Genomic DNA, 26430 nt, shown 5'->3' on the forward strand with positions numbered 1-26430 from the left:
AGTTGTGAACTATGTATTTTATTGGTTTAAGTTATTAGTATTTAATACATAAAATATTATACAAAATTTTATTGGATTTGACTCAGAAAAGTTTGCTCTGAACAGGCCAAAACAAATTTTGCAAATGTTTTCAAATGCTTTTAAATTTTGTAATTTCTAAATAGCTGTTGTTCTACTTATTGCAGCCAATTTGACTTCAGTAGGGAGGTAATAGTGTCACTCAAAAGATCCCAAATTTGTTTGCTTCATTGTGCCCACAGTCTTTATTTAAAAATTTTTATATGGGTTTCCTGTCCCTCCTGACTACCTGGGTACAACATAACTATATTTATAACTGTATCTCTGCAGCTACACCATTCATAGGCATATACCTAAATCTATGCACGACTGAGTACTTAACACATTTTTTGTATCTAAAATGATACAAACACAGAAGGACAGGCAACACCCTATTCATCATCATCATCAATCGGGCTTGCAAAGTGCTGTGCATGTAGGACTTTGTCACCTTAAATGAAACGCGTTCTTGTGAACGCACGTGTATTTGATAATATGTTTAGTCTGTGCTACATACAGTGCACTTCAGCTTTGTATGAATCCAGACAAGTTTCTTAACCTCTGATAGCCTCAATTTGATCATCTCATATATGCCTCAAATAGTTGTGAATATTACGGTAATTACCTTATATAAACTATTCAGTCCCTTGCCATCTCCTTGCTTTGCAAATAGTAGGCGCTCAGTAAATGGTAGCAGTCAATTCTAAATTTCATTTTATTTACTTTTTATTTTTATTTTCAAAATTTTGTTGTTCACTTACAGCTGTCCCACCTTTTTCCCCCATGCCCTCCCCTGCCCTCCTGCCCCCGCTCCCACAGTCGATTCCCACCCCATTGTCCATGAACTTGATAGCAGCAGTGTCTTTATTCTCTCTCTGTTCTTTATAGCATCTTAATTGCATCATTCACAAGGATTCTGGCCTCATAAGAAGTCTCCTGCCCCTGCATCTCCTCAGACAGTGATTACCATATTTTTGAATTTCATGAAGAGTAAATTAAAATGTGACAACTTTTGTATATTTTACATACTTATAATTTTTTCAACTAATGTTTTTCTCCCTCATGCACATATTCAAACTCTCACCTTCATCTCTGATGTTCAAAAAGAATCAAGGAATAAATTACAGTCAGTTGACTCTCCATCACTGTGAGCAGCACATGCAGTTGGCGTAGGTACCAGTTTTATGCGCCCAGGTCTCTGGGATAAAGCTATCCCGTGTATAAAAACAATGATAGGTGCAGCACAGCACAAATAATGAGCATCCTATCATGGACTACACTGTGCTCGAGTTGAACTGGAAAGAATAAAAATTAGTTATAGGCATTAGACCACTGAAGATGGGCTGCCATAGTCAAGGTCAGTCAAATTCCAGCCAGAAAGGTGGCCTGGTAACCCAGATGGCAGCAGCCTTGGGGTGTGCACACCTGCACAGCAGTTTTGCCTTTCAGTGTTTGAAACAAAATTAAATTAAAGTTATAATTAGTAAACCTCATAATGGAAATGGAAAAAAACTGCAAAAATTCTAGTAAGTGAATTAAATTGCTTTTCAATGTGGATACAGTGGACATGGGAACAGAATCAAGGTAGCTTTCTCAGGGAAATAACTGATAATTATCTGAAAACACCCCAACAATCCATTAACAGCTTTTATTATTTTTTTAAAGTCAGTTAATGCAGTTAAAATAGTACTAACAGCACTCACAAAGAGTTGAATTCTGGTTTGAGCATGAGGAGGTCTGTATACCCGCTTCCAAGTAAAATTGGCGAAATTACCTAAAAACAAAACCAAATCCTCTGGAAATGGTCCAAGGTAATATAGCAAATGAAACAATGTGTATTCAAAAAAATCTGCAAAAATGCTATAAGAAAGCAGGATTGGGTACTAACTGAGCCAAGAGGCATCCTTCCTCCTCCCTCCCAGCTAATCTACTTTTTTCTTTCTCATTTTCCCCAAAACTTTATGAAATATAACATACAATATACACTTGTGATGGGCTTACTTAATGCAATATATTAATTCTGAGATACATTCATGGAAGTACCATTAGTTATTCCTTTTTATTGCTGCCTACTATTCATTATATAAATATGCACATTTTGTTTATTCTTATAGGGATATTTAAATTTTTTTAGCTTTGGCAACTCTGAACAAAACATCTATTAACACTTGTGTACAAATCTTTATATGGGCATGTTTATTTCATTTTGCTTAGGTAAATTCCTGAGAGTGAAATACCATCAAGTAGGTATAGGCATGAATATATTCAGTCTCACAGAAAATTCCAAAGTTTTCCAAATAGTTTTATTGCTTTACATTTGCACAGTTAATGATGAGTGTTCTAATTACTCGAGATCCTAACCAAAACTTGTATGTTTTTTTTCAATTTTTAAAAAATTTTAGCCATTCCAGTGGGTGTGTATTAGACTGTGGTATTAATTGGCCCCTGATGACTGTGTTAATTTTATGTGTTTATTGGCCATTCATATCTCTTCTTATAAAGAGTGCGCTGAACTATTTTACCCATTTTATAAAGTGGGTTGCTTGCCATCTTATTGCTGAGTTCTTTATACATTCATGATACAAAGGTTGTTAAATACGTGTTGCAAATATTTTCTTCAACTCTCTGGCTTGTCTTTTCATTTTTAATGGTAAATTTCAAAGATAAAGTCTTTTAATATTTTTAAAGTTCAAGTTTTACATTTCAATTCATGCAATTGTCCTACACATATTTTTTTCAGTGCAGTTGCAATGAGTTTTACTGCACTTTCTTCTAGAAGACTTGGAGCTTTTTTACTTTATATTTGTTGCAGGATGATGGGTCCAGCCATTGAATGTGCAAGGACAATAGTTGTTACTGTTTTCTTACTGTGTACTAACTACCAGACACTGTGCTAAAGGACATAAAGATGCTGAAGCGATATAAAGAAACTGAGGAAAGAAAGTTAAGTGATCAGATAATCGTTCCCAAGGAGGTAATATCTAAGCCGAGTAATTAAAGAAGAATGGAATTTAAACAAGAAGAACAGGCAAAGATTAAATATCAGGAATAGCAAGCACCAGATGCAAATGCTAAAGATGGGGGAGCATATGTGTTAGAGAATAAATTTTAGCTTGATTAAATCTCAGAATGTAAGAAAATGCAAGCTGAGAGACAAGAATGAAATGACCAGAAAAGGCTAGATCATGAAAAGTCTGACGTCCAGGACTATTGGGCAGAGACTTTACTGTGAAGCAATGAGGAACCATTGGAACACTCTAATGAGGGAAAGGATCTAATACATTTTAATCTGGGAATAACACACACAGGCTGCCCAACATGGATTCGAGACAGAATAATAGTTAAGGGCTTGTCTAATAAGAGAGCAGAGGCAAGATGGGGGGCATGAAGTTTTCAGGTAATCTTGAGACGTATCAAGAAGACAACTCGGCCATTGACTGAATGGGTTTATTAGCAAAGGGAGGGATGAAGTTGGTGTGTAGGTATTTAGCTTAAGAAAATGTGTGACTGTTTCTAATTTCCACCAATTTAGAAAACAAAGAATTTGACATAGGTTTGAGAGGGAGAACTTTGTTGTTTTATCATGTTTCAGATAGCAATGAAATATCTTTTTATTTTTATTTACATATTTTCTATTGTTCAAGTACAGTTGTCTGCATTCCCCCCCACAACTCCCCCCTGCCCCAGGCATCCCCACCTCTCTCCCCTGATCAACATCTCCATTAGCAATGAAATATCTTAGTGGAGATGTTGATTAAATACTGGATAGCAGAGGTCAGGAACACAGGGTAATATATACAACTGTATATCTAGATTTAGAAAGTATTGAACAGATCAATGGTGTTTGATTCAACAGGTGAAAAAATGATGATATGGGGGAAGACTGGTCAAATCTTGTTGCTCGAGTGCCAGAGTACTCTGAACTTGCATACATTATATTAATTTGCTGATAGGTATTTGCATGTCCTTTGCAAATAGGTATTTGCAGCACAGTCTAGTCGTTTACTAGACTGTGGCTGAGAGTCAGAACTATGGCTCCTCATCTTTATATCCCAAGTCATAAAACTTAAGAAGCATTGGTTATTGTGTATGGCACAAATAGTGAGGAGTGAATGAATGAATGAATGAATGAATACATGAGTACATGAAATAACAAAATGTGAAAATTTCAAAATGCTCTTCTTATGACCTCGCCTGAAAAGTCCCAGAACATCCTTCCACCAGTACACTATTAGTCAAATCACTAATATCCACATCTACGTGTTGTGAGTACAACAATGTAAGTCCTTCTGTATACAGAAAAAGTGGCACCATCTGGGCAACAGGCATAGCAGTGGCTGCTGAAAGTGGTTTCCTGGAGTCTTTGGCAGCTGCTTTGGGAACAAAACTAAGTTTGGCCATTTTTTCAACAAGGCACATGTTAGTAAGTAATTACTTCAGCTAAAACAAATGCTACAAGTCACAATTAAAATTCACTGCACTATTTCTCATTGGTTTTATGGTGCATGGAAAATGTATGGTGTGGAGAGGTTTGGGTTAATATTTTAGAATTAAATTCATTTGGTAAAAAATAGGTCTGGGAAAAAAGGAAACTTCACTCTTCAGTGTCCTAATTACAGGCCCAAGAAAATGATCTAGTACAGTGTATATATTATATGTAGAGGTGAATAAATGTCTCCAAAACTAATTAACAAAAAATAATTGCATGAATGAAGAGTTATGAATAAGAGCTGGAGCACACCAGACCTGATCATGGAAATCAAAAATTCTATACTCTCCTTTTAATATTTTATAAACAAGTATTAAATGCACATTTAGCTTATAGAATTTTTTAACAACCCTCTTGCATATATATCCCACTCTCCCTACTGAATGGATAAAAGGCCTTTCAGTAAGTAGTTGGTGGTGATTCTTAATACAGTGCTACTCAGAATATAGTCCATGGGCTGTGCCAGACCCCAAAGGGTTGGTTCCCGGTCTGCGTCAAGGTGGGTGTCCAAATTCAGAGTAAGTGTTAAAAAATTTTATAGCAATTTTACCTTTTAATGATAACCAAAGAAGTGATCAGTTCTTTATTTTACTTGTAGTTTCCAAAAGGGTTTGTATGTAAAAATTTTGGAATTGCAAATAAAACCTGTCTTCTTCACTATAGATAATTTGAAAAGCAATATATCCAGTCCACGTTTTATACATTAAATATATTCATATTTTTACATTAGTGAAACAGTGCCAATCATTCTGAGACAACTCATACACTCAATAATTTGCCTTTATGATATTTCATGTTGGCACAATGTAACTGTATTGCCATTCTTTATAATTAATGCATATTAGTTCACTGTGTAAATATACTATAGCCTATGTAAAATGATTCATTTATTAAAATACATATTATTTCTATTTTTGAAATGATTCATTAAAAACCTTTCCACACATATAGTTATATGTGAGCTGTACTTAGGATAGATTTGTAGAAATGTAATTACCAGCTCAATATGTATACATTATTAAAAGTTAACCAGTGCCTGTCCAAAAACGCTTATTCAAAAGTCTTTCTCTTCCAGTTATGGCTGTGGCAAACCGGTTTGCAGCAAAGCAAACTTCCCACCGGGAAGAACTGGAAAACTAGATGCAACTGTAAAAATCTGGCGGAAAGCATTGGAGAACAACGAGACAGCCCGAGAACTCAGGAAGTCACTTCATTTCTGACAACACCCAGAGGATAGGACACCGAGGGGGCTTCCCACATCCTGCAAATACTTCTCCTCTTGAATTCCATCTTGTATTATGTGGCTGATCAACAGAACGGAGTACAATAGGAATTGCATTCTTTCCTAGTGAGCGTGGCGTTGAGTCAGAATGAGGACCCGTGTTCCCAAAGCCCACTAAAGAGAATAGGGCCTGAGTCCAAAGTCGGCCACTTCTTAGCTCTCGAAGAATTGTCCAATTTCTTTCAACCCTGGGAATCTGATCTTTCTTTGAAAAATGTGAATAGTAATATCTAACTCACAAAATTATTAGGAGAAAATATGAGATACTAAGTTTTAAAAAATTTTAGCCCAAAAAGAATGCTCACTCAGACGCTAATATATTTCCTTGTCGGTCTTCTAATTTCCTTAGACTTTGTTCAAGATGATATTAGGTCTTCTCTCCCTCTCTGCAGAGCGGTGAGCTGGACATCGTCGCTTCATTATTTCAGCTGCTTAGGGAGGCGACAAGTTAAATGCCTGCCAGGCTTCGTCGCTTTCTCTAGAAGAAGTCTGCTTACTCGTTCTTCCTGGGAAGTCTGTTTCCTGAGTCAATAATGGATTCAGTTCCCACTGGGTTTAGTCAATTGCCACAGGTCTGAGGCAGTTTGGGCCTTAATACTTGTAGTTCAATTTGGTGCTTTTGTGCCCTGATTGCAGGTGGTGAATTCGCCTGTTTCCTTTGTAATCTGAGATTGTGCAGTTAGGGGACACAGACACATCTAGGAGGGTTAACAAACATGCTTGTGCTCACCTGTGTGCACTTGCTAATACACGGCAGACATGTCTCCAGCCCCCACACCTGTGAGCATCAGGGGTCTTTGCAAACCCTTCTACCTGTTCCACGCCCAGGGAAACATGCGGCCCACGTGTCTTGCAATTCTACATTTCCTGCTAAAACCTTGAGGTCACCAATGGTTTCCTTGGGTTTCAAGACAACATGTATCTGTTCCCAAGGAATCTGAGAGCCTGCAACCAATACCACTAGTCCATCCCTAGGCGAGATACTGTCTTTGGCCTTCCTCGTTCCATTTCAGAGCAACGTGTGGGTTGTGGCTGTGTGCAGAGCCTCATCAAAGGGCGCGGGGGGGCGGGGGGGGGCACTCGTTCCTGGAACTGGCTCCAGGAATGAAATGCTTTGTTTCATTCTTAGTTGCTGCATTTAGGGAGCCAGTCATTTCCTTTAATGCATCCCTTGTGAAATAACTCCCCCACCCCCAACTCTACAAACGCAACTGAGCTTCTTCTATCCCCCTGTCCTCCAACTTCCCCCCCCCCCCCCGACTCTACAGAATCACAGGATTTACTGTTCTGACCAAAGGTGTCTTGTCAAAACGCCCATGTTCCATCGGCAAGTTTGAAATAAAGGCTCTATTTTCATTTGAGAATATACTCTGCACCGCATGTAAAATAACGTTACATCAGTCACTCTGCTGAATTAGTCACAGTTTTGATCTGCTTAAGGGGACAGATGTATCCTTTCTTTTCCAAGTCTTTGCTTGCTTGTTCGTTTTTTACTCTGCAAGAGCTTTATGTCTTCATTTTCTGTGTTCTCTAGCAAACCTGCGATTGAGCGTGTGTGTGTTTGTTTTCTGAAGTGAGGAGGGCGCCGTGGATGAAATGGCATCATGACCTCCTATAGCAGAGGATAGAATTTAGGCAAAGGAAAAATAATAGTCCCAAATATACCCTCTTTCGAACTCTGAGAAATCCTTCAAAGAACGTTGAAATTACAATACTGAAATCATTTGAAAATATTCTGATTCAAAACACGAAGAGTAGTACAGTGTGGATGTTGCTGTATCTGAGATAATAAGGCCTTCATTCCCATCTGAGGGCCAATTGGTTTAACTCTGCGAAGCAGTCTGAACAGAGCAGATGAATGGGCTTGGAGCAGTCTGCCCCCTAGAATTTCAGCACTGCCACTTACTAGCTCTTTGACAAGTAGTGGGTGTCCCCATGCCTCTGTGACTTGATGTCTGTATTTATTTGAGTAGGGCTGCTTAGTTAATGCATGTAAAGTACATAAAACAATACCTGATGCATAGGGAGGATTCAACACGTGTTAGAGATAATTTAGCAAAATAAATGTGATAGTACAGAGTGTGTTTGTAAGAATGTATCACTCAGTGCATTGATACTGGTCACTTAAATGTGATTCCCATTGTAAACTAATTTAATATCTGTTTTCTGATTGTTGTACAGGAAAGGAAAATAGACGTGGGAAAACGCAGTAAAGAGAAGACACTGAGTTATTATTTTGTGTACCCGAGTGTCGCAAAATACGACTATCAGGAGTATCACTGTGGCTTTTACCTGTTGTACCCCTCTGTCATTCGCCTAACTCAGTCCTCTTTCTTTGACAATGTGCACTCCACAGGCATGTATAATTATACAGACAGCATCTAAACAGTTCTCATGGTGAAATGGTTTATTTCTGCGGCCCTTTTTCCTTCAAAAGTAACTGTGGAATTATGTAGGGAAACGTTCTGCCGGGATTCAGATGTGAGGAAGATCCTCACCCAACCTTTTGACAGTATCTCTGCATCTATAATTTCTTTCAAGATTCATGTTTCAGTTGACAATGCCAAAGAAACTTCACTTCCTCCTGACAGGCTTGTTGTTACACATTTTATTTTATCATAATCCTCTGATTTATATTCATTTTTATAGAAAGATGTATTGCTCAGTAACAAATGGTAATGTGTGGACTTACGTGCGACTCTGAGCTGTTGATAGGCTTGACTATTATTAACATCTAGGGAATTTGTATTAAGCCAAGGTAAGGTCTAGGATATCCTTCCTCCTTGTTTATTATTAGACTCTAAATGTCTGGAATATTCCATATGATTTTAACAATTTTAAACAAGAAGAAACATTTTACCTGCATAAAAGAGTAATAGGAGAAATGAATATTTTGTGTATGTATGTGGATGTGTTTGTATGTCTAGATACTTATGCAAAATACTTCATATATATATGAAACATGCTTCAGAAAGTTGCCCAAATAGTATACATGTAACCTGATGAATTTTCACAAAGTGTCTATATCTATATGTAAAAATCACCCAGATCAACCAACAGAACCCGACTGGCAATGAGCAAGCTGCCTTCGTACTCCCACCCAGTCACTAACCTCCAAGGATAAGTGCAATTTTAGCTTGTATCATCATAGAGTAATGTAACCTTTCCTCGGTGTGTTTTGTATTTCTTCACTCTCTGAAGCTTTGGAATTTGCATGCAGCCACGTTGGGATAAGAGAACTTTATCCTCAAGACCCTCAGTTCTCTAGGCTTGAAAGATCACAATGGTTCTACCAGTTGGTTGGTTGGTTTGCTTTCTTTTTCTTTTTTAATTGCATGTATTGGGGACACATTAATAAAATTATATAGGCTTCAGGAGTACTATTCTATAATGCATCTGTACATTGTTTGGTGTGCTCACCATGCCAAGTCAAGTTTCCTTCACCCCTTCAAGTTTCGCTTATCACCCCTTCAGCCTGACTTCTCTGGTGGGGAAAGCACAGATGACAGTTTCCAGCCGTACCCCAGTGTCAGCAAACGCCCGTTGAGATGTGCCAGTGCAGAAAGTCCAGACATCTCTCCACCATTCTCCCCTCCCATGCACAGTCCCCCTCTCTGCTCTCGATGTCTTCGGTAGCTCTCCAATGCTGTCAACACTCGATGAATTGTGTTTCGTCCAGTGTGTTTTAGTTGTGCTTGCTAGGAGCATTGTTCTTGTACAAGGTACTCTGTCTCACTCAGGAACAGAAAACTAGAACGGAATATGTGTAGCTCTATATTCTGCATTCCATTTCACAGTATGAACATTTCTTCACGGTTGTGGTCAGAGCTAGCAATAATATCCAAGATAAAACTGATTTAAAGAGCAAGTGATTAACTCAGCTTCCTCTGAAATAATTAACAGAACTATTAAAATAGGCAAAGAAAGCCTGTTGATAAAATATCGGTAGTGCTTGGTTCTTAATGAAAGATGAAGTAAATTCCCCATTCGCTTGATTCCATGGCAAGTAAAATATAAATCCGCCATATTGTGCTAAAAAATGTTAGTGCTCAGGTGTTTCTCCCTGGGGGTAAGGCAGCACTCTCTCAAAACAAGGTGCAGCTCTCAGCCACAATTTGAATCTGCACCCCTACCTCGGAGGTTTGGCATACTCATTTTAGTATGCAAAACGTAAAAAATGTGATATCACCTCCCACCTATTAGAATGGCAATTAGCAAGACAAGAAAGGTGTTGGTAAGGATGTGGAGAACAGGGGACCCTGGTGCTCTGTTGGTGGGAGTGCAGACTGACACTGTGAAGCACCGTATGGACGTTCCTCAAAAATTAGAAATAGAACAACTGGGTAATCCAACAATCCCTCTTCTGGGCATTTATCCAAAGAAAACAAAAGCACTAACTTGAAAATGTGTATACACCCTCACGTTCGTAGCAGCCTTATTTACAACAGTCAAAGCGTGGAAGGAACCTAACTGCCTGTCGGTGAATGAAGGTTCAAGGAAAATGTGGTATGTGTGTACTGGGGTATTATTCAGCTCTGCAGAAGAAGGAAAGAGGGGTGGGACTTGAGGGCATTATGCTAATTCAGACAGAGAAAGAAAAGATACATGGAATCTAAAACAAAAGCCAAGCTCAGAGAGAGAGAACAGACTGGCAGTTGCCTGAGGGTGGGTGAAGCGTGTGAAGGGATCAACAGGTACAAACTTCCAGGTATAAAATTAGTAAGTTGCGGGGATGTAATCTACAGTGTGGTAACTGTACTTAATAATACTCTACTGGCACATTGGAAAGTTGCTAGGAGAATAGATCTTAAAAGTTCTTACAAGAAAATAATTCTGTAACTATGCGTGGTGATGGATGTTAATATACTGTGTCGATCGTTTCACAATATATACAAATGCCGAATCATTATGTTGTATATATGAACCTTATATATGTCAAACTCAATAATGCTAAAGAGAACAAAGACAGAAAAAAGAGAAAAATAACCTTAAGTATATTCACATTCCAAGATGCTATTTTCAGAAACTGTTAATTATCAGGTAAAGCCATAAAGACTAATCCAAGAGTTAGAGACTGGAAAAGAACACCCAAGATGTGCGGGATAATTTCCTGAATTATTAGACTTTATGGCCTTCTTGGAACAAGCCAGGTTCCCAGGGCCTGAAATGAGACCGATATTTTCAAAACTGAAGAGCTTGGGATTCGGAGCATCATCCGAGCATGGCTCCCTACCACATCAGAGCGTGGGGAACAGGTGACCCTGACCATCACCCTAGCAGATAAAGCTTCCGGACTAGAATACTACAACAGAGCCAGGCATGCCGACCACAGACATTTACTGTTCCGGTTGACTTGTTCGTCACTTTGAGGATACACTAACTCCTTCAGCACTCATAACTGACCTTGCATTTCTTAACCAGGAGACCTACATTGATATTTTTTCCCAGCATTAATGATAGATGGCTTCCTATTGTTTGAGATACTGCAAAGGTCTGCTGTTTATTTTGGGAACCTCTCTCGACTTATTACCACATTCTTGTTCCCTCCTCTTGTTTCTGGGAGTATGACTCTTTACATCATTCACTTTCCATATCTCCGGTACCACTGTTCTTCGTTGCCCAGTGTCTTTACAACCATTGGTCCGTAACTCTGGTCCAGTTTTCCATTGTGTCAGGTGAGAGCATAAATCTGGTTCCTTTTCTTCAGTCTTTTTTGGAAGCAATTCAAGATTTGTTTACTATTACTATAATTTTGGAGGGACCGAACTGGGGCGGTTCATCGTAAATAGATTTCCATTGGCTGAAACCTGCTACCTTTACATGAAGCTGCATCCCCACAGCAATGGAGCAAAGAGATCTCACTCACATGAGTAGTGATTGAAAGTTCAAATCAGTTGTGAGGTTTGGTTAGGAAAAGTTTTTCTTTTTTTCAAGCAAATTTTTCAAATAATCATACTTGAAGCTGTTGCTACTGACGTGCACATCGGTAAATCTGCTCTGACGCTTCTACAGCCCCCTCCGGAGGGTCCTGCAGGGCCCTGAACCCCCACTAGGGAATGGAAGGGGGCCAGGATCCAGCCTCCGCTGAGCCTTGGCACCCGTGCGGTGCAGTGTCCTAGTTTTCAGAAGCTCCTTGTTGGATGAGATTCTGGCTTTCTTGACATATCTTAAAAATCACATTCAAAAGCATACTTTTCTTTCTGTGTTCCTTATTGGATAAGATCTTATGGACAGAGATCAGAGATAAGCTGTGGTCACCAACAGTTCTGAGATAAGAAGTGAGGTAGAGCTGGGTCAGATCTTCAGTGACTTAAAATTTGACTTAAGGAGGAAGTCACTGAAGAACACAGGGGGGAAATGTACGTGTTTTTCTTTATTTGAGTTTTAAGATAAGAAAGTCAGAATCACATCAAACAACGAACCTGATACCATCTGAGGAGAGGAACCAGCACATCTGACCTGTGTTTTGAAAGATAAATTTGCCAACAATCTTTAAGTTTATCACTTTCCCAAGACCAAATGAGATATCTTGAAGTTTCCTTTCTTCTGAGACATGAATAACTTGTATCATAAATATTAACAAATGAAACCTTGAAAAGATAGCTATTTGATAAATACTCTTGCTCATCTGTTGAGTAACTTTTTTTTTCCATGTTAAAAGCATGGAACTTTAGAAACGCCGCAGGTGGCCTAGGCTACATAATCCAAGTGAGTCTTCTCTTTCAGGCACTGAACTTTTCCCAAGTTCGTAACTGTAGTGAGATCCTTGAGTTGCGAGGCTCACGAATGTATGGGTACATTTGTGGGCAATTGTATCTGAGGCAGCAGCAGGTAAAAATGAGGCACAAACAACAGTAACACACCTTTGAGAATTCAAAGTGCTCTTCTGATTTCACCTTCAAAAATTGAGTGGATAGAAAATTATTATTTGAAATGATTATGAAGGAATGCATTTTGGAGGCCTGGGATATAATTCAATTAAAATATAATTAGTAAGAGATAGGACATAATTAAAAAATGATTTCTATTTATATAAAGTGTTGTATACATTGCAAATCATTTGGCTCTACTTTTAATTGTATGCTGTGTCTATTTTAAAACATTCCAGGAAACTAAATATAAAATGAATATGAAACATGTTAATTTTACTAGTTATTAAATCTAAGTGACAAGCACATAGGTGTTTGTAAAACTAGACTATTTTTCCTATATGTTTAAAATTTTTTATCAGGTAAAGTAAAAATAAGATATAATGAGTTGTTTTTTGAAATGTACCCACCACAGATATCACAGAGCTTTTTATGCTTTTTCACATTAGTTATAAAAAATTGAAAATAATTCAGATAACACATTCTTCAAGTGAACACAAAAGCTGCAATAATCTACCTTGAGATTTTGAAAACAAGGGCAATATAAACTGAGAACTTTACGGGCATTTTAAAAATCCGTAGTTTTTCTTTGGGTATTTCCTTATTTATCTGTCATTGCAAACGTTATTCAGTTTACCTTATTAGAAACTGTAAGGCGGTTCATCAAAGACTTAACTACTTATTGGCAACACTGCGAATAATCATATGAGAGATAACATTTATTACTGAGTATCATGTGCCAACTACCAGTCTCAGTTTCACTAGGAGTTCTGAATTGTTTGTCGTCTCACTGGAGCTGGGTCTTTAGATAAGAATATTATTTCCCCCATCATAGATGACACATCTGAGGGTTACGAAGTTTAAGTAATTTCTCAGACATCGTGTGCGTGGTGCGGGCGGGACGCAGCTGCTACAGCGTCCATGGCAATTACGGAACGCGGCCCCAGTGTGCACGCGGCCTTGCTGAAGCTGCGAACGAAGTGAGAAAATTCCAATTTCTAAATTAAAGAAGACATCTTGGTCTAATTTCAAATTGCACTTTGATGTAATCTCTGTATTCAGGAACCAAAACATTCAATGACATCAATGACATATTTCAATGAATCGTATTAATTTTTTTGCTACCAAAAATGGCAGTAAAATTATAAATAAAGGATTTTTCAAATAACAAACTAGTTGAAACCCAGTTGCTAGTGTGCCATTAAATAGTAGAGCAGAGAGACAGCACTAACTCTAGCGGAAATATTTTCCTCAACCGTATCTGATTGAGGAATTTACAAAGTGCTGCATTCTGAATAATAGATAATTAGTAGTAGATGTGACCCTTATAAAATGCGTTTCATTTGACCCCTTGGTACACATTTTATATATAGTTTCAATTCTCCACAATTGGTATTTTATTGCCTTAAAGGCCTTGTTAAAGAGACTCAAAGATTCAGCCTGGCCAGCAAATATGTTGGACCTGCATAGTTTTTTAATTCTTGTTTGTGTTTTGTTAATATTTTAAAACAGAATGATATCACACAAAAATTCAAATGTCTTTATCTCAATAGGGAAAATCAAATATAAATATATGAGGATATTTAAAGAATATGTAATATTTCAATAATGCAAGAAACAAAGGAAGGTAGACGGCAGAATCTTGTTAAGAAATGGGTAATTACATTAAGTATGTTTAAGGTCTTTGAATTGAAATGCAGATTCACAATATTGATTAACTTAGCTATTTATTTACGTATAATTTTTTAAACTTAGGTAATATGTAAATATATACATGTGTTAGCATACCTGGAATAACCACTAAGGTTTCAGGTATTGATTTTTAATTTTCTAACTAGTAGGGAGAAAAAAATATAATAAAACCCTGGAAGGTTGAATATAAGATGATGAAAAAGATATATAGACATGAACTAAACAAATATCAAACAAATCAACAAATTGTTATTGAGTTAACTTGCCCATTTGGGAGAAAGAATATTAATATTCACTTTATTAAATACATTTGCTGAGCTTATCGAATTTTTGACATTATTGAAGATAATCCTAGCAGTGCACAAAATTATTTGTCTTTGAAACTTCACACTTTAGTTAAAACTGCCTCTTTAGCTTGGTAATTATGCATGCACAGAATTATTGCTCCAAGTGTGCTCAGGGCAATCTGTCTCTTGTATAATTCTAAGCATTCATTACATCGCAGAAAATAGCTATTATCTCAGATTTCCTTTTCCGTAAAGTCTTGGCTGAAATACACATGTATTTCCTAGGGTTATTCGGTTCGTAGATTCAGCCCAGTTATCTTTCTTTGGTATCTCTGCTTTCATTTGGAGGACTGGACAAGTTGATAGTGCTTACTTTCAACCTGGGTTTACACAGGGTCAAATAAAATGCACACGACAGCATCAGTGCCTTGAATCCATAGTCACATCTACCAGGAGTCTGTCACCTACCTCCTGAGCGATGACAGAATTTATTATCACTGTTTCTCAAACTCCAGCTTTATTTGTGAGCAGTATAAAGAACATAGCACAGTTAATGGGTGATTCAGTGAAGAATCACTTTTCAATTATGCAGGAAACACTTCATTAGTGTCAGCATGTGGACGTGGAGGAAGGTTAGCCGGTTTTAAATAATCATTTAAAAAATTAGATGACGAGAGGCATCATTGTGGATACGGGTTTAAAATTTTCAGCTTCCCTTACCCAGTGAGGCCACACTGCTTCGAGGGGCCAGGACCTCTACGCACATCCTACCCAGTAACCATGAGGAGTGTGGCATCACAGGCCTTGTGCTCCTTACACACTCAGAGGTACTAGCCATCATCTCGTGCAGCCTTTACTCTCCACTGGGATGAGCTGGTAGTCACCATGACACCGTGTTTATGTGCTCAGAGACTGGGAACCCACCTCACCTGACTTTCATAGTTCTGAAAAAGTCAAGAGCCATGGGCCAGACCTGAGGAACTTTTTGCCTGACTTCATCCCACATGCCCACGAGAGTCAGCCAGGCTGAGTCTCACTTCAATGGAATTGTCGTTGAACTGAGAAGAGGAGATTTTTAAAAAAGGAAGCGTTACCTAGCACAGCAAATATAAACAAACGCAGAAAGCAAAACAAAAATGTATCTTGAGCTGGCTGGTGACTTAATGCACAGGTGAACTTACATGAATGCGGTGTGTAAGTTTTCCGTTATAAACCGAATGGCCTCAAACAACACACGCTTATTAGTTCACACTTCTGTAGGTTTAATCTGAGTACAGGGCTCACCAGGGTAAGGACAAAGTGTTGGCAGAGTTGCTTTCTTATTGGAGGCTCTAAGGAATAATCTACTTCCAAAATCATCCTGATCATTGGCATTTGTAAGAATGGCCCCAACTTTCTTAGGGGGTGTCCGTTTCTCCATCTGTAGAGCTGAGATCCTCATGTTCTTGGCGTCACCCAGGACCTATCTTCACTACGGATGTTCCATCACATTCCTTCTTGTATTTTCCATGATCTCCCCGAGGCCCCGCCCCCTGATCCTTGCATGTGGGGCCCTACACCTGAGGGCCAGCAAGGGCGTGTCAGCTCCTCCTCATGTCTCATGTCTCCAATTTCTCTCCCCCTCCTCTCTCCTGCCTTTCCCACAGCATCCTTCTCCCGCAGCCCGAGAGAGCTGTGCACTTTCAAGGACTCATGGGATTAGACTGGGTGTACCCGGATAATCCAGGAGGATTATCCTCTTGGAAGATCCATGATATCAACTACACCTGCAAAGCCTGTTTTTGCCATGTGAGAAGACATATTCATGTGTTTCAGGGATGAGGGCGTGGACACGGTGGTGGGCATGCGGGACATTATTCAATCATATGTGGTCAAGGGAAAAGAAACTTTCTGAAGGAAATGAGCACTGAAAGACGTAGGTTGATCAAAGACAACTCGGAGCAAATGGCCACTTGCTGGCTGGTCATTCTGCAAGCTAGTCAAGGGACCCATTGCCCTCTCTTGTTCACCAGCCTCCCTGTGTTGAAAAGGTGGGTAAAAAATACCCGGGGATCCATTGGCTTTACTCCCCTTGTTCTATTAAAGAGAAACTTGTGTAGAGGAGTCGCAAATTGACCAAGTTCACACAAACACTAGTTTGCAGAATAACCGCTTAAATGGTTAAAGGGATAAAAATGCATGAAAATACAATGTGTGCAAACTGACAGGAACCGCTGTTGAGCTTCTCTTTGCAGAGCTGCCACATTCTCCCTCTGTCCCCATTTCCCTCCAATAATCGAGGAGCCTCGGGCTCACAGGGGACAGCCCCAGTTCTTACCATTGATTCTCTTCTTTATCTCCATCGCTCCAAGACTTAAACTCAGGCTCCAGCCCTGGGTCACTGACCATTTCATCCAATACTGCATGACCCCTTACTTGGTCACCTTACAGCGATCATTTAATTTCTTTTTAAAAATTGTACCACTTCTTCCAAAATGTGTTGGCAAAGGATTTGGTGGTAAAAGGAAGGGTCACTTGGTATTTTGTAATCTTTTTTCCCTTTCAGAAAAATATCTTCCAACCATTACAAACCAAGATTATCTAACTTTCTTCAAGGAGATACCTTGCCAATCCAATGAGATTTATTTTTTGAATATTTCTCTTTTTTACTTTATTTGTTATTATTGACACTCTTACAGATGATCCCTCCACACAGCCCCCACTCCCCCTCCCTCTGGCCATCACCATACTGTTATCTGTGTCTGTGGGTCACGCATATATGTTCTTTGGCTAATCCCTTCACCTTCTTTCATCCAGTCCCCCCTTCTGCCTCCACTCTGACAGCTGTCGCCCTGTTCCATGTGTCCACGCCTCTGTTTATATTTTGTTTGTCTGTTTTGTTCACTAGATTCCACATATAAGTGAGATCATATATTTCTTGTGGAATTTTACATGGTACTAGAATTTTAATTATATTTTTCTTATATGAAATAGAAATTTCTAGTCTAATATTGAATATAATTTCTCAAAATTACTTACAAAGTCCCCTTCTGTACCCACTTTTTATTGATAACACTACATACATGGGAATTACAGACCACAGACTAGGGACAGGGATTTGATGCTTCGGTGTTTACTGGGTTATTGTGCTTGATTAGTTGTTTAACATCACTGAGCCTCAATGTTCTCATCTGTAAAATGAGAATAATGCACTCAGACCACTGAGTTGCCATATGGATCAAATAAAATCATGTTATGGAAAAGCATCCAGCACAAACCCTTGCTCGGAGTGCATTCTCCCTACCAGTGCTGACATTTTAATTGAGTACGAGTTCCCTAGGAAAGTGATAGTGAGTGGAAAAGATAAAATGAAGGAGAGACCTAGATCTCAATTCACAGAAAATGTGTTAATAACCATTCATTAACAACACTTTGAAGGCAATAGTGTAAAGAAAGTCGTAGGGTAAACTTCAAACCCTTCCCTCGATTTCTGTGCTGTCTGTATAATTAGACATAGTCTCCGAACACAGGTATACATTTTGTAAATGACTTGTGAATCTCAGCTAATCTTGTTTTAATTAAGCAAATAAGACTGATGTGAGGGAAAGTTTCAAACTTTAATGTCGAATTCCTTTCAAGTGTAAAGTGTAGTAAAAATTACTTTTTAAAGTGAGACAAGAGACAATTATAATGAATCATCCATCTCACGAAAGGAGAGACGTTTCTTTTTTGAAGCACAGGGAGACAAATATTTTTGATCAGTAAACAACTTTGAGAAAGTGTATGAAGCCGAATCCCAATTTGAAAGCCTAGCGAGCACATGGACATCACTGCCCTCATTGGGTTACATTTAACTCCCGGGGATGCTGACAATGACCAAATGACCTTCCGGTTCCCCTCAGCTCACTGCACCCTACACGGGAGGCTAGGCCCTCACCTCCCTGTCCTTAGAGTGTTGACTTTAGAGAAATTGAAATTGCACCTTATTTCTCTGCCCCTTTGAGATACAAATCTTCTTAAAAGCCACTTTTACAAACCCAAGGCTGCTTTTCTCAAGAAACTGGGAGCCCTTCCTTTGAAACGTCCTCCCCGGGAAGATGGTGTCCTTGTCTCCCAGTTTCCCTGGGAGGTTAGGAGCGAAACCGCAGGCGGCACGTTGCTTCAAGTTGTACAACAAAGTCTATTCCGGGAGATGTAAGAAACTTCACTTTTCTTTCGCGTAACGCCAGTTAGCAAAGACAGATGGCCTGTCATGCCCTGCTCCAGCTCTCAAAATTCTCCCCCCATCGTTTCAGTGAGTTTTGGTTCAGGCATGTCCCCGCTGTTCCAATAGCCCCGCATAAAACCTTCCTCATGTGGCTACCTTAGTGCGGTGCAATTTCTGCCTTGAAATGCATATCTATAATGGGTGATTTGTGTATGCTGCAGGTAATACCTCTACCCCTCAAAACTTTAATAATAACAATAATCCACCGGACAGGCCTGATTTAGACAGGACTGCATACAGGAAGCAGTTGGGGCAAGGCTCACCAGAGGGCCGGCTCATGCAGTCTGGGCCCGAGCGACCCACTGCATTAGCCTTCACGGTCTCAGGGGCCCTCAGGGGCCCAAGTGTTTTCTGGTGATGAGGCGACGAGGTGGCAATACAAGAAGGAGATATTTCCCACAAAACCCCTGTTCATACCCATTTAAATATGCTGTCTTCCTACAAACTCTTTCAGTGAGTTTGGGCACACATTCCTCTTTCTTGGAACCCATTCCCTTGTCTGTGTGAAAGGAGGAACTGCCTCACTCTGTAATGATACGTGTGGTGCTGACCCTTTGTTTCTCTGAAACAATCCAGGAGAAAAAGGTAAATATTTTCTTTTAAAAAGTGCCTGGCGTATTAACATTCAGAAGCGTGTGTGCGCTCATTGAAATCCTGTCCTGGGTCGATCATGCAGCTGTGCCTCTGGCTGACAGTTTCCCAGAGCATCTCTCCCTTCACAGCTGTCAGCCTGCCGTCTCGCTCTGCCTTGAACTTGGGTGAGTCAGGCCACATGCTCCCTTCACGCACACTCATGGGGAAACAGCAATTTGACTATTTTCCCTTCTGTATTCTCCCAGTCACAGAAATGCTTTATATTCCCGGAGATCAGCAAAGCGCTTCACAGTCTCAGACAAAAACAGCCACTAAAATGCAGCGTGTTATTATCTTTCAAGGTAGAAGGAATCCTGACTGTGGAGTGTACATTTGGATCACAGAAAAATGCTTAAGCTTCCATATTTTCCATCAATCACTAATAGTAGCATATTGAATAATTTCTTATAAAAATATCAACTCATCTCTTTGCCAAGCAGAAATGACTAAATTTCCCTGCATGAACCATTCAGGTTCTATTTGTTCCACATACACTGTATGTCCGTGTTGGCATCGGTTCATCTGATGGGGACCATGGTCAATATGCCTTGCCTGGTTTGTTTTTTAAACTTCAAATATTAATTTTGTCCTAAATTTTGAAATCATTTCTATTTTAACCTTATTGCATTAAACTTGTTTAACATTTTCGTGATTCTACGTAAAAAGCAGAATGTTGGAAATCAGGCAGCTCTGAATAAGAATTTAAGCTCTGACACCAGTGTGTTGGGTTTCCATGGACACGTTACTCCCAAGCCTACCCATGGTTTTCTTACTTATAAAAGGGGACAATAATTCATGAATCATAGGATGTTTATTGGGAGGGAGAGACTATTTCATGATGTGACCACTGCCCGCTAGACCCCAGTCAGAACAGAGACTGCTCCCCAACAATCCCCTAGGAGACCATCTCATCTGCGCCTCCTCGATGCCCCACAGTGTGCTGGTTGGTGCTGGCTCCTGCAGCCGGCCCATGCTCTGCCCTGGGCAAGCATGTAAGACCTGCTCCCCTCACCTGGGGCAGGTCGTGCCTCAGTACCCCACCTATCCTGCCTTGTTCCGTGTAATCCCTTAGCGCCTGCCATGAGGCATGGAGGGTATCCATGCCACCCCCTCTCTGCCACCCCCTGAGATGCGCTTCATGTGTAAATCCCTCTGAATAAGCTCATAATGAGATGCTGGAGTTGTCATCCCCTTTCTCGGTTCCTCAGCCCCAGGAAATTTAAGGTAACATTTATGAAAACTAAATGTGCTACTACATGTGACAAAATCTAGTGTGTTGCCTTACACATAGTAAATGCTTGAGATACAAATTCTTTTCTTCCCCTTCCCTAGAAAGTTGAGAGTATTCTTTTTTCTTTGCTAGTATAGATAATGTTTCAGGATGTGCCTTAAATGTAAGGTTACGTCCTATTTATTCTGATACAAATATGTACCTGGAAAATTATGCATGACCTTTCTAAACTTATTTTTCCAGATAAATGGCTACACTATTTAGGGCAAGAGTTGTCTGATTAATCACAACACGCTTTAAGACAAAGTGCCTCCATTGTGGGCAAGCTTTCCCCGGGAGACAGTGGCACTCTTCTGTGGTTGTTACAGCTGGAGCCTCCGGGGGTGGGGACCATGGAGGGTGCTAAATGTCCATGATGCACAGAACAGCCCCTCCAACAGAGAAGTACCTTGCTCAGAATTTCGATCAAGCTGAAGTGGAGAGAGCCTGCCACGCACTGATCACAGGGCTTGGCAGATCACTCGTCGTTAATGAGTATTTGCTTACACTGTGCAAAAGTCTCCCCTCCCGGCTGAATGTAAAAAGGCAGGAACATGAGTTAGTGATGCTCATTTCCTGTAGTGTGCTCATTTTCATATTAAAAGGAAAAAGCAAGGGAGGGCAAAAATTATTACTATGTCAAGGGGATTTATTCTGGAAACATGTTTATTTATTGGAAAATAAAGTATAGTTTCTCCCAATAGCGCTCAGTCTTTAGGAAGGCATTTTTTCTTTCAGATACAAAATAGATTAGCCTCCGCTCCTGCCCACTTGATCAAAAGCTGTAATGCAGTAAAAAATAATGGAAAAGAATGACTTCCACGATAAATGTTGCCAGTTAGCTGTCAGATCAGTAAGTATTTAGATGGTCTGAACAGAATAACACTCAGATCAAAAGCCATTAAAGGCTAAAGTACTTCAGATTAAGTTAACTGCAACTCAGAAGAAGGGTGTTAACAAATTATAATGATAGTGTGTCCCCCACACAATCATTATAATTAAAGAAATCCCAGAACAGTCAAGAGTCTTTAGGGAGCTGTACCAGGGTTTCCCAGCTCGTGGTCCACGACCCTGGATGTAGTAGAGTGTGTTTGCGGAGAGCAGTTGTACCACTGAAAGCATCATGAAGAATGGAAGGAAGGAAGGAAGCGTCTATCTTGGTGGAGAGGATGAGATTAAGCTCAGAGTTGAATCCTTGATTTAAAAATAATTTTACCTCAAAGAAATCAATTTCTTTATCATCATCAACAACATCATCATTATCACCATCATATTATTATTTCTTTAAAAATTTAAATGAAAATAAGTTTACCCTTTGCGACAGCATGGATGGACCTGGAGAACATTATGCTAATCCACAGGTGGCAAACGCAAGGCCCGCAGGCCGAATCCGGCCCTCCACCTTGTTTTATCCTGCCCGGCACCTTGTTTCTACCCGGCAGCAGCGCCAAGCTCTTGCTTAACTGTTAAGGGGTAGTTACATTTATACAGTCCTAAATTACATTCAGCCCTTTGGAGGCAACCACAAGGCTGATGAGCCAGTGAAAGACGGACACTGTATGACTTCCCTCATATGTGGAATCTAATGAACAAACTGGACTAACAAGGAAAATGAGGACAGACTCATAGATGGAGAGCAGGATGACAGCTAAGGCAGTGGGAGGGAATTTAGGGGGTAGAGGGATTGAGCAAAAAGGAAAAGGGACTCAGGGACAGGGACAATAGTAGGGTGATTGCTGGGGATGGGGGATATAAGGGGACTAACTGGTAATGGAAAAAATACAATTAAAAATAACTAAAAACAGTAAAGAATTGAAATGAAATGAGTAAAAGAGGGAACAGTTAAGAAAAAGTATTATGTCTTATTCTAAGCAAAAATGTATATGTGAAACTTGTTTATACCACATATAAATTGTGTTGAAACTCTATCTGCCCCATCTCTAGTTCTTGAAACATGAAGCGAGGCGTGTATTTTTAGTAGCATTTTAAAGATAAAGGGGACCGAGGCATGTATAGTTTAAACGGATCAGTCAAGATAAGGGGACTAAATGGTAATGGGAAAAAATATAATAAAAAAAAGACAAGAAAAGAGATCATGCAGGTCGTGAGTGACAGAGGCAGGATGCAAAGCGGAACCCTACCTTCTGCTGACCCTCAAACCCAGTGAGGAGAACAGTGCGGCTTCATGCCAAGTCTCCTGATGCCAAACTTTTTTCCTTATACCCCTGCTAGTGGAAAACTGACAGCTAAAAATGCTATCAACTCAGAAACTGCCTAAAAACTTTGGTGGGTGCTTGGTCCCAGCACCCATGGTTTTAGCCTCAAATTTCCTCAAAATATGAGATACTTAGTAATTTATAGAAAAACTTCACATATATGCTCCTGAAACATGAATAGTTAGAATATCATGCTAATGGAAAGCGAGTGAGGAAATGTAGAGTATTTTTTAAGGATTTTTAAGTGCTTTCCAGTACTAGGTTTTGTGTTGCTGGCTTTGAGAAGCTCTGCAGGCTACTCCCTTGACCATTTGAGATCAAACGGCATAATGAACTTCCGCTGGTAAATCTTTAAGATAACACCTTCACTCTGTTAGCTGAAGTAGGCATATTGGGAGAATAATACATCCTTTTTGTTTGTTCAACCAATATTTATTGGTCTATTTCAAGGACGTATATGCTAGCTGGTAGAGATAAAAAATGAACAATTCAAATAAACCCTTGCTTTCATTAAGTTTCCATTCACGGCAGAGAGACACAAAACACGGTTAGCATTAAGTACCATAACTTACGATAGCGGCAAACACACCTGGGGAACAGAATACAGTAATAAAATAGAGAATGAAACTATAAAAAGCTACTTTTACTAGGGTCCACCAGAAAGTCCTCTCTGTGGGGATGAGAATTGAGTTAAGTTAGGTATGTCTTCTGTGATACCTGGCACAGTGTAGGCTTTAAGCTGTGAATAAATTATTCACATTTGATCGAATACCATGTCTTTAGAACACTTACCTCCAACTCTGAAATAGTGGTTTAACCATCTGAAATATGAAGAACAGTGTTCAGAGGTAGTGTAGTGACCTGAATAACCTCGCAGCTGTGCTCCCTATTCTAATGAGCTGCAGAAATACGTGGGAGGAGTTAAAATTTGAGAACCGAACGCTCCTTAGTTTGAATTCAGTGGGCTCCTCGCTGGCTATAGGGCTATGGGTGATGGGCACAAACTTGGCGTTTATTTCCCTCCCCTCAATGGTTTCTGCAATTGGCAATGGATGTCAGACATCTCACACGAAGGTACTGACCCATGGAGAGAAGAAGAACTGGGTTCCAGTTCAGATGGCCCTGAACTCACTTCCTCCCCCAGCCCTGAGTCTACAGTGATCTGTGAACCATTTCCTTTGTGGGTGAGGGGGTGGGGAATCAACCCTACAAACTACCTTTATTACTCCCAAGGGGAATTTAAAGAAGAATCAATCAAGGAAAGAGAAGGAAGAAAACACATTGAAGTTGGAAGGAAAGACTGAGACACAATCTTGCCATTATCTTCACCTCCAATGACTCACCATGTGGGGGGTGGGGACCCCAAGCCCAGAGATTCTCCCTGAGGAGCGAAGCATTCATAACCCACATTGGATGCCCCAGCTTCTAAGACCAGCACCCAAGAGAAGAGTCCCTAAAATATCTAGCTTTTAAAACCAATGGGGCTTGAGTCCCCATTGGTCACAGTCTGTAAGGAACTGAGAAACTTCTCCTAAAGATCCTGTGCTTGGTCCCCAGCACCCAGTGCAGTGGCAGCTGATGAAGGCACCCAGATTTTATGTGAAAAAGACTCTTGCTAAGCCTGAAATAGCGACCTGAGCGGTGTTGGGTTTTTGAACGCTCTCCTGGACAGAGGCTGGCTGGCAGTTTTTCCTGCTCTTTCTGGGCCTGGCTGGAGCATGCAGATACCATACCCACCCCAGTCTAGCCTGTGTACTTGGCTTCTCCCCACCCCCACCCCAAGGCATCACTTTCCTGCTTCCCAGTCTGCAGCATCGCCTTTGCTTTGGTTCTGCACTCCAGAGTGCCTGGAAGTCCCAGAGGGGAGCTTTTCCCTGCTTCCAATGAGCCCATATCCAGGCACTGACTGAGTTCCTCTTCCCGGGACACCCTGAACTATTTAAAATAAATCAGTCTGCAGACACTCATAGCCTGTGGGAGACAACCCAGTGCCAGGGCAGGCTGGAAGATCAGGTTCATCTCCTGGTCATGCCTCTCCCTGCATCAGTACCAGGGGGGCGGTGCTGTCTCATCTAACGCATGGAAACCAACACAGACAGTCAAATGCAATGAAAACATAAACAGGATCATGGACCCAGAAGACAAACTGGTGGTTGCCAGCGAAGAGGGAGGTTGAGGGACTGGGTGCCAAAGGTGAAGGGATTGACTATAGACTGACAGAAAGTTGTCATGGGGATACACAGGTCCGTATAGGTAATATAGTCTGTAATAGTTTAATAACTACATAGGAGGCCAGGTGGGTACTGGCAATATGGGAGATCACTCTGTAAAGTACGTGATTGTCTAACTTTACTGTAGGTAGTTAACTAGTTATTAACAAAGGAAAGAGAGCAAAGGGAAGTAGACAATGAGCTTAATGACCTGGGGAGCATGAGCCTATTTGCTTCACCAGGAAGTTACCGCTTTTCATACTACAGGGGGCCATGGCATTGCCCACCAAGGGGATTAACAGTCCTACCTTTTCCATTCGGGTACCAGATTGTTAGGGAGCACAGAGGGAGGTGCTCGACCAAAGAGGCTTCTCAGTCTCACTATGGCATAGACCAATCAAAAAGCTCGTGAAAGCTTGGGAAGTTCATTGGGTGTTTTCAAAAAGCCCAAACTAATATAATTACAGGGGGACAAAGAATCTCTCTCTCTCTCTCTCTCTCTCTCTCTCTCCCTCCCTCCCTCATTTCATGCCCCTCACCTGCCCCATGCATTTTCGCATTCTCTCTGATGTGGGAGCATGCACCAGTGTGGGTCTAGCAGCTACTGGGGCCCACAGCAGGTGGTGTGGACTCCAAAAAGACGAAGCTTTAATATGAAGCAGAAACTCCGGACACTGGATTTTGTTTGGGCCTTGCTGAGGACAGACTTTTCTGTGCTGGAATAGAGTGAGATAGGCAATTGGAAACTCAGGGGCAAGTTACTACCCAAATAAACTGTCTTGCCACAGCACAATCTCCCATGTCAGGTCCTTGGAATGCTTTCCCTGCAATCCCGTGGAAGAGCCTAATTTCCAACAACATAACCATTATGCTATACACTGGAAACTAATACAAAATAATATTGAATGTAAACTGTATTTGTAAAAAAAAATTTTACAATAAAAGAAACAAAGGAATATGTTACAATCTGAAGAACAAGATAAAGCCTCAAAAAAACCCCTCAATGACAAAGGAGAGAACTTGCCCACAAGTGTCGTCCCTGGAAATCAGGCTGTTCCATGGGATGGCGACGAAATCATGCTAAGGACCAAGACATGGGAGATTGTGGTGTGATAAAATTCTTTATTCAGGTAAAGAATTTCCAGTGTAGGCTCTTCCTATGTTCCATCTCTGTCCATC

Source organism: Desmodus rotundus, chromosome 5, assembly GCF_022682495.2.
Source record: "Desmodus rotundus isolate HL8 chromosome 5, HLdesRot8A.1, whole genome shotgun sequence".
Classification (NCBI taxonomy): Eukaryota; Metazoa; Chordata; class Mammalia; order Chiroptera; family Phyllostomidae; genus Desmodus; species Desmodus rotundus.